This window comes from Heterocephalus glaber, unplaced genomic scaffold (genome assembly GCF_053883595.1).
Source record: "Heterocephalus glaber isolate CG9 unplaced genomic scaffold, H.glaber_assembly_v1.0 deba00001428, whole genome shotgun sequence".
NCBI lineage: Eukaryota > Metazoa > Chordata > Mammalia > Rodentia > Bathyergidae > Heterocephalus > Heterocephalus glaber.
Window position 1 is genome coordinate 11,785,967 of NW_028258293.1, and position 9,862 is coordinate 11,795,828.

Consider the following 9,862-nt stretch of genomic DNA (forward strand, 5'->3'; position numbering starts at 1 on the left):
CATGCACACCCTTGTATATAAGAAAGCACTCATCTCCAAGAGTTGCCGAAGCCCTAACAGTTTCAGCACTGCTGAAGAGTCCAAGTCCAAAGTCTCCTCTGAGATCGAAGGCAAACTCTTAGCTGTGAGCCCTGTACAGATGAAAGCACTTCCGTCATTCAATGGCACAAGACAGACTTTTCCATTCCAAAAGTTACAAATGGGGGACACAAAGGAATGACACCGAAGCTAAGTCCACAGCCCAGCAGGACAAACATTAAATCTCATAGTTCTGGCTCCAGCAACTTGGGGAATCTCTGGAAAGTCGTGAACTCCAAAGGGTTTGGGTGGCTCTGCCCCTATGGCCCTCCTGGTCATTATAGCTCCCACAGCTTCTCTCTTGGTCTGGCTCTGCTCCCTCCTCGCTGTTTTCCTCAGATGATCTGTGCTCCTGCCTTCTCCAGACTTCTGGGGTCTCCACTTCACCTTCAGCTTCACACCCACAGCGTCACACACTGCCCTCTGGGCCACCCTGCCTGACCTCCCAGGCCTTCTTCTGAAATCTTGATGGGAGGCATCCTGACCCCCAACTCTTCCATTCTGCATGCACCTGATACCAGCACCATGCGGATGTTGCCAAGGTCGTCTGCCAGCTGGAGCAGTAGCTATCCTTCCCTCTCCCTTGGGTGTACAGGTCGAGTGCGATCACTGAGCACTCTGGGTCCAATTCTGAGAAACATTCTCTAGTCCACTGTCATTCTGGAACATGGTGCTCTGGGGCTTTCTTCTCAAAGCAAATTTTTTCACTTTTGAGGCTTCAAAGGATGGAACCCTTCTACTTCTTGTCATGCCCTCAGGCTATCTTTTCTATTCTCCTGTCCCTTCTCAGCCATCAAAATCTCCTCTGCTCTATCTTTGCAGTCTACAGTTTTACTGCAGCTTCACTGGGACCAAACTCAAAACATTTCAAATCATTCTGCTGGGCCTTTTCCTCTTGATTCTCAACATGGATCTGGCTAAAAGCCCCTGAGAGTATCCATGCCACCACCTCAACATTAGACTACCTTGAAATTTTTTCTTCTAGATTAAGTAGTCTGCTGCCCTTAATTTCTGTCTCACACAATCTCTGGACAAGAGAAAAATGCAGACAAACTTTCTTACAAGCCACAACATGCATCATCTGGAGTCCAACAGCCAATGCAGTCTTTTTTACTAGTAGAAACCTCCTGAGCCTGGTCTTTACCAGCTTTTTGGTATTCTGAGCTCTGACCTTGGCCCTATCCCTCAGATTCTATACCCCAGAATCTCCCTCATAGTATAACCTAAGGCATTCCAGCTGTACATTTTCAGCTGACGTCTCCAAATCTTTCCTAATTCTTCCCCTTCCCACAAGCCAGTTCCAAAAGCCCTTGAGCCATATGGCCTGGTAATGGCACAGCAATGGCCCCACTCCCAGTACCAAATTTCTGTGTTAGTTACTTTTCTCTTATTGCTGAGACAAAATACAGAGCACCCAAAGTTAAAGGGCAAAGGGTTTCTTTAGCTCACAGTTTGCAGAGGTTTCAGTACATAATCAGTTGGTTCTAAGGCATGGTGGCACATGGCAGAAGGTCAACAGTTCGTGGTGGTAGCAACAAGAGACATTAACAGTGTCTTTGCACCCCTTTTATCTTATTCAGACTACTTAGGGTAGGTAGCACTCATTCCCTTAATCTTAGTGCCCTTGGCCTACCCCTAGCATGAATTAATCACACACTGTAGATTGAGTCACCTCTGAAAAAGCATGAGGTTTGAGGGGATACTTAAATATAAGCCACAATGATAATAAATACATTAATCCTGTGAAATTGATGTATATACACACCTCCTTTGGAATAGTGATTCTGAATTTGAGTGACACCAGAGGACCCTTCCCTATCTGTCCTCTAAATTGGAAAATGGCCACAGAAATGGAGTGAAAGCCAGGGACTGAAGGAAGCTGATTACCATGCTGGATAGCCCTGTCATTTCTGTACAGGAACTAGGAGAACTTCAGAGACAACAGCTATTTGAGAGACAATCCTCCTCGGATGTGTTTCTTCGCATCTGCCCGCTTTTCACTCACTTATCAGCCTCTCCCATCCTAGCACATTAAGTGTCCCTCCCTGAGAATGAGCAACTATTCTTTTGGAACTGTTATTTGCAATCTAGCCATGTCAGTAATTACTGTAAGTAGCCTGCACAAGAAAGTATGTTTTGGAGACAGGGAAGCAAAAAAGCAATGCAAGGTTTTATTGTCAGAATTTCTAATAAATAATAAAATATGGCATGGAATATTGCAGGGTCATGGAAGACTCACAATAGCTTAATTTCCCTTTTATATTCATGTATTCTTCAGCGAATAGTAATGCTTTAACTTGCAACCTTTCCCTACAAATGACAAAGTATACGCAATGTCAATACCTCTCCCAATTTCATTCTGCAGAGTTCAACACTTGTTATACTTTCCATTCTTAATTTTTTTATTATAGTAGCTATTACTTTATTATAGTAGCTAGTAGTACTATTATAGTAATTTTATATTACAGTATATATTTAGTTTTTTAAATGCATCAAATTATCTCTTTAAATAAATAGTCAAAATGCACAGCATTTTATTATTTCTCCCTCCACTTCAGTTTTATTATTTGCTTATTTTCTTTGGCACAAATATTTACAATTTAAAAACCTATTGCTTATGTTTTTTTCCTTCTGCAATATGCTACAGCTCAAGTAAACTATTTTTCACTTTAAAAGGTTATTTAAATTATAAACTGTTTTAAGTACTTAGAAAAGTTCTTAACTTGTTTCTGAAGAGAATGCATGGATGTTTGAGAGCCTAAAATAGAAAGGGGAATTTTCATTGTATACATTTAATGAATTTATTTGAAACCAGTTAGTCTATTATTATTATTACTTCAAAAAGAAATTTAAGGACTGGGGATTTAGCTCAGTGGCACCATGCCTGCCTTGCAAGCACAAGGTCATGAGTTCGATCCCCGGTACCAAAAAAATGATAAATAAATAAATAAATAAATAAATTTAAAGGGACCAGGTATGTAGCTCAGTGGTGCCTCCATCTGTCTTGCAAGTGCAAGGTTCTGAGTTTGATCCCCAGTATCCAAAATAAATAAATAAATAAATAAATAAATAAATAAATTTTAAAAAGGAAACAAATTTAACACTTTAGTCAAGATAAGGACACGGAAATATAAAAAGATGGAAGGCAGAAGCTGCCCAGTGAGACAAGACAAGCAGCTTGAAGCTCCTGCGGCAGTCCCGGGCCACGCCCACGGAACAGTGAGGTCTGCTTTCGGTCCCCCACCCCAGTCCCCGCCCCCACCCCCGTGCGCCGCCTACCTTCTGGCTTTTCTGCTACCTGGTCCCACACTATAGTGGCACAGGAGATTAGAAAGACCCTTGTCCTGAGCGCCACAAGATAGAGCAGAAGTTAGTAGCAGAAAGAGGGCTTCTCAGGCTCCTGGAAGAAAACTGAAGCTCAGCAGAAAAGTAAAGCGAACCTCTGCAATAAAGGCACAGCAGACCACTGTACTTGGTCTGCTGCTGGCTTGCTGAGACTCATTGACTCGTTCCTATATGCAAACGGATTCCTACGTTGCCTACTGTGACAGCAGAGACATACCCTGAAGGAGCCCCATAATCTCTATTGCTATTTGCAAAAAAGAAAAAAAATTTTTCTTATTTTTAATTCTTAACTTTTACTTTTTTCCTACTCTTCAAAGTTTTACTTTTCTTTCTTTTCTTTTTTATCTTTTCTTTCTCTCTCACTCATTCTCTCACTGTCCCACATTGCTCCTCATCTCCCCATTTATTCCTTTTTGCACTGAATTCAGATTTCTCCCTTACTGTTCTTTTCTTCTCTTTTTCTTTCTCTTATCATTAGGTTTAAAGGAAAGTAAATTTGGTTTCTAGCCTCCCTGTTGCTGTTAGGTGATTGTATTCACATCTTTGTTCTTTCATTCTGCCATTTTCTCTTGCCTTTAACAACTTCTTAGCTTTTGTGTGATCTTTCTGTGTCTTCTCGCCTCACCGCTAATCTTACCCGTTCTTTCTACCTGTCCCTCCCTCCCCAACTCCTTTTCACTCCCCACCCCGAAGGGGAAAGATGCTATATTGAAGAGTGTATTCATTATAAACTTATGTTGGGTTGGTCCTTGGTTTTAATTTAACTCACATAGTTAAAAGTGATAGATTAATAACTACTTCAAATTGTTATTTTCTAAGCTGTGCTTGATACTATGGTATTGCTGACTATGTCATTTGGGCTAACATGTTGTGATTGATCTAATTAGTTTTCCTTCCTGGTATAAGAAAAATATAATAGCTTCAAAGTCATTAGAGTCTCAAAACCCAAACACAAGCCATATCTACAAGACACCTCTGAAGAGCAATCATTCCACAAGGGTTTTAAACACAAGCAACAAAGATACCTACATTAAGCAATCTTGAAATATCAACCCAGGAATTAAATCAAGGACAGTACCAAAAACAAAAATGAGAAGACACTTAAGCAAGGCACAAACGCAGGCTTCCACTCCACAAAAAGGAAATTCTGGGGGAAATGAGGTGGAAAAGTCTGATAAGCAACCACTTGGACACCCTGAACTGATAGCACAGGAAGTAACAAAGCAGATGCATGAGGCTCTAGAAAATTTCAAAACAGAAATAATCTCCCAGATAAATACAGACATGGTGAGCAGAATGAAAGACATGATTAGAAGCTCTAGAGCAGAAACAGATAAGAAAATAGATGAGCTCAGAAACATGCTGGAAGCCATGAATGCCCAGCATAAGAAAGAAATGGAAAACATGAAACAGATTCAAACAGATATTCAGGAGATTAAAAACTCCATTGAAAGCATGCAGAGCAGACTAAGAGAATCTGAAGATAGAATATCAGATATAGAAGACAGGATTGCGGTTAAGGACCATGAAAGCAGAATTCTTAAAGATAGTAAGGGACCATGAGAAATCAATCCAACAGCTGCTAGATGATGCGAAGATGGAAGACAAAAGGGAGAGAGAGAATTAATGTAATAAAAATAGTAAGTATAGAAAACAACACAAGAAATCTGCGCTCAAGGGAAAAGAGGAGTTAGGTTGTGACTGGATGGGAATATACTTGAGTTGTGTTTGTAGCCAGGAATTGAGACATGGGGTTTTTTTAAACTCTGGTATCTTCCAAGGAGAAACAAACAGCAAAGATGCATCAGTGAAAGGTAATTGTGTAAAGCATTGAGTTGGGGGGGGGGTAAAACACAATTGAAAGATTGTTTAGAATAAAATTAGAGTCCATTCCCTCATATGGAGGGGAAGGCAGAGAAGTGGGTTTGCAGCCAGATTGGAAGGTAGGTGAAGTGTGGGGAGAATTCAACTTCTCACCAGATTATCACTGAAGGTAACAGGAAAGGAGAAATGATGTGAACTGCTTACCTTGAAGAGTGACAAGATACTTATGTAAAAGTAAAATGGATCTCAACAGAGCTAAGAAGACACTGGAGATTCATCCAACTTTAAAATGAAACAATGAGCATCTTGTTAGGTATTCTCCATCCACATTCTGTTCCATCCACACAGATATTAAGTGGGTTGAGTTTGAATCAACCAGGCCAAAAGGTATGGGGCAATGTGGCAGAGACCTCTGTAGTCAGGTTCTAGTACCAACCTGCCCACGGAGCAATGCAGGCCTGAGAAAAAGAATACACTAAGAGACAGAACTAAGAGAGAGAAAATGGGGTGCCAGGACCACCTATGCTGGTGCAACCAACAAAGGCCCTGGCCAGACCCAGGCACTGACTTTTATTGGCAATCCATTGGGGTAATGGTGATGTGTGTCGTCTATGGAAATTAATGTAAACAAGGCTCGTAAAGGACAAGACAAAGCATTCTCAAATTAGGAACAGAACAGACAAAATATGTGATTGTAATTAGAATATTGTCCTTCTAGTCTGAAGGTTTAGGTGTGGGAATGGAATTTGGGTCTGAGTTACTCTGACCTGGGCACGTAGGCTTCAGCCAGACTCTCTTCTCAAAACAAGCCAATTATGGGGTTAATTCTTTGCAGCCTGCTTTGGGCATAACCAGTATTACAGTCCTCTGCAGCAATGGCTTGTTGTACATTTACAGCACAGTAGGCAGAGGCTCCTCTATGGTGTTGTCTTAGTTTGGAATTAACTATGGTTTAAAGAGGTGTGAATGGCACTCAGTTGATAAGGGCTAAACTGTGATGGTTTGTAGTGTCAACTTCTCAAGGGCAAATTTCATTTCCCAGGTTTCTAGCCCTTTGTTTGGATAAGATGGAGGTAAAACTTTATTGGTCAGAAACAGAGCCACATGTTTTTACCCATGGACAGTTGGTGCAAGGGTGCTAATATGCTTATGGATATTGTTGCTTCCCTGTAGGCCACCTCCTTGACATGAGCCATCAGGGGGGCTAGCAGCTGCTCAACCTGTCATTAATCTCTTAACTTCTTTGACCATTGGACCCTGTTTGTGTTTAGTTTCATGAAGAAGGGAGATAAATTTTCCTGCAAATCATCCCTCAAATCATCAACCCTTAAAACACACAAACCCTCTCAAATCATCAAACTTAAAGGTGCTGGGAGAGGTTCTCATGGGTTTTAGCTCATGCTCCTTGGTTCTGTCTTCCCTTGTAGTTTTCTGGTTGCAGGATAAGGCAGAAAACAGCCTTGAACAGACAATTCAGCCAGAACATGTGCTAAGATTACATATAATACATATGTGAATAAAAGTAGTAAATATTTAGTCTTTGGCAGCATATGACCTGTATTAAAATTATGCAACTCTGTTATAATGTTAAAACAGGCACCAATAATATTTAATTAAAAGGGGGACTACATCTCTACCTACTGATATCAATGTATCAAAATGTGCATATGTGCATATGGTTTGACCTTAGACAATCGTCTCTGTAGTCTTCTAGAGGTACTACTTGTGTGACTGAACCTTTGTAGATCCAGAAAGGGATCCTGACATCTCCACACTATCCTGAGGAAGTCTTTGTCCACTTCTCTCTCCCTCAGCTACATTCTCTAAGGCCTTCTCCAGGACCAGCTTTAGGGACTGCTGCAGCTCCTGCTGCTGCTGTTTGTGCTTAAAGGACCCAAGTAAGAAGTAGCTGATGGATTGGTGCTGCTGTTGTTACCAGATAAGAAGAAAGCAATCAAATTGCAGTAAGTTGGTAGAGGTCCCATTTGACCCAGCTATTCCTCTGCTGGGTATCTTCCCAAAAGAATTTTAAAAAATCATTTCACAGCAATGTATGCACACCTATTTTTATAGCAGCACAGTTTGTAATAGCTAAAGCTTGGAAACAGTCCAAGTGCCCTTCAACTGGAGGCTGAATAAAGAAAATGTGGGTTTTTAAAAATAAAATGGAGAACTACTCAGCCATAAAGAATGAGAAACTAGAGACATTTATAGCTAAATGGATGCACACTGAGGGCATAATCTTAAGTGAAATAAATAGGACACACATGTAAATACCAAACAGTTTCTCTGCTATGAGAAACTGAAAGTGTAAATAAGGATTAAAATGAATAATTGATAATGTGAAATAGGAAGAAAAGGTCCAAAGAGGTAGGGGAAGTGGGAGGGGCAGGGGAAAGGAAAGAAGGGAAAGGGAAAAATATGAGAAAAGAAAAAACATGGAAACAAAGTCTTTGTAAATAGGGAAGGGTGGAGGGGGTGAAGGGAGTGCAGGGGATGGAGAAAAAATAAGAACCAAGATGCATCATGTACAGGTACAAGTTCCCAGTGATGAATGTAAATGTATTGTATACCTAAAATGTACCAGTAAAAGAATTTAAGGAAAAAAAACAACAAATTGCTGTAAGTTGAGTCACTGGCATCTGTAATCCATGACCTCAGAGAACCCATGATGCCTATAGGCAGGCCACCTACACAGAAGGTCAGCACTGCAAGCTAAATGGTCCCAGCATGGTCAGAGGCAACCTCCTGGAGCCACAGAGCATCCTGACAGCAAGGCCAGACTGGACCCACACAGAACCACAAATAAAAAGACCAGCTATGCAGCAGTGATGAAAGATGTAAAACAGGAATAATAGGGAAACTTAAGTTCTAAGTTACAGAATATGAGTGCTAGGATGCTCAGCAGCAAGGACAAGGACTAGAGCAGGGCACACATGACACCTGACATGTGTCTTGGGCAGAGGTGTCTGTACCAGATGGGCCATTGGACAGATGGGCAGCTCTCAGCACTAATGGCACTGAGCATGCTCAGGCTGGTGATGTAGGAGCACATCATCATAGAGAATATGACCTGGTGAAAGAATATGACCACCTCACTCCACAAAGTGAGGTGAAAGTAGTAGAGGAAGCTGGTCACAATATCTGTAATGCGGCCACAGAGGAAGAAGTCTGCAGCAGCCAGGTTGAGGACATAGACTGAGATGTGTGCTCCTGTGCATGCAGAAGCCCAGGAGCCAAAGCACAACTGTGTTTCCCATCAGCCCAGCTAGGCTGATGAGGTCCAGTGAGGGCCTTGCCAGGGTCGTCATGTCAATGGACATATCCAGAACACTCTGCCTCACTGGTGTGGGCTCTGTCCTGCAGAAATTCAGAGGCTCTCCACTGGTGCTCCTGGGACACAAATAGGGGTTGAGCACCTTCTGTATGATCTCTGATTCTCAGAGCAACCCTCCCATATGGGAATTATCTTTGTGTTAAAGGGGAAGAAAAAGAGGCTTGCAGAGATTAAGTAATTATGGGTTGGAAGTCCTGGGAGATAGTCTCAAACCCAGTACTTTCCATCTATGGAACACTTGGCTGTCTATTCTTCAATATAGGTCCTCCACCAAGAGGGGAATTTTCTATAATCTAATCATATACATTAACCCAAGCAATTCCTGCCAGTGGTTAATCCTATCTACAGAATTTCTTTGAATGGGAGACAATAGTTAAGGGTAGGATATAACAGAATAAGAAGGGAACCCAGTCATTGCTCTGTCCTGGGTCAGAAAGTTTTTCTCAGATAACAAATTTCAAAAAGACAGAGATACAACAGACTATGCTCATGAGCAGAATTGTTTAAGGAAGTGGCAGATGTTTTAGAGACTTGAAGAGAATGTAAACTCTTGCTAGTACCACTGTGATGATGGCTGATGCTGGTGGGCTAGACATGGCTCAGTGTATCAGCCAGTAAATACAGGAGGACTTCTGTTTCCCAGGGTTCTGATGCTGTACATGACACACTGTATTCTTATTAGTTATTTTGGTGAATGAATATAAGGATGAGGAATACAATGAGAGTGGAATATTTGGAGAAAAAGAAAAAGAAAAATGTAAACATGATTAAAGGTATTAACCACTCAGTTGGAATGATACGAGCAAAATTTCATTCATCATAATTATTTTTGAGGAGAGCACCGTGTTTTAAAGAAGTGCTTACATGTGACCAACTTTGAGAAGGAATCCAGGTAGGTCAGGATCTTCATGGGCCCATAGAGTACAGGACCAGGAACACAGGTGTTCATTGACTTGTCTTCTATGACATCACTGTGGATGGTTAGACCCATGTTGAGAAACTCTCCACTATTCCTAGAGGGGAAAAAAGATGAGCACAAACCACAGTTGAACACGGATATGCCTTTTAAGTGAGTTCACAAAATGGCTCTGCTGAGCAAGTAGAAGCATTGTCATGAATAGCATCAGGGTAGGATTTGACTTCAAACTGAATTGCCCAGAAATATATTGGAGAAAGGAACAAGTGAAGCTGAGGTTGAGTTGCCCCTGAAAAGACTTATTTAAAGTATGACTCTGTCTACAGGAAGACTCCTAAGTCATCTGCTGAGAGGTGTACAAT

The 9,862-nt window shown here is 41.3% G+C and overlaps 1 pseudogene; it reads right to left on the reverse strand.

The window, feature by feature from the left end:
- Positions 1-6,966: 6,966 nt before the first annotated feature.
- Positions 6,967-9,529, reverse strand: LOC106009934 (mas-related G protein-coupled receptor member X2-like; annotated as a pseudogene).
- Between the last annotated feature and the right edge of the window lie 333 nt (positions 9,530-9,862).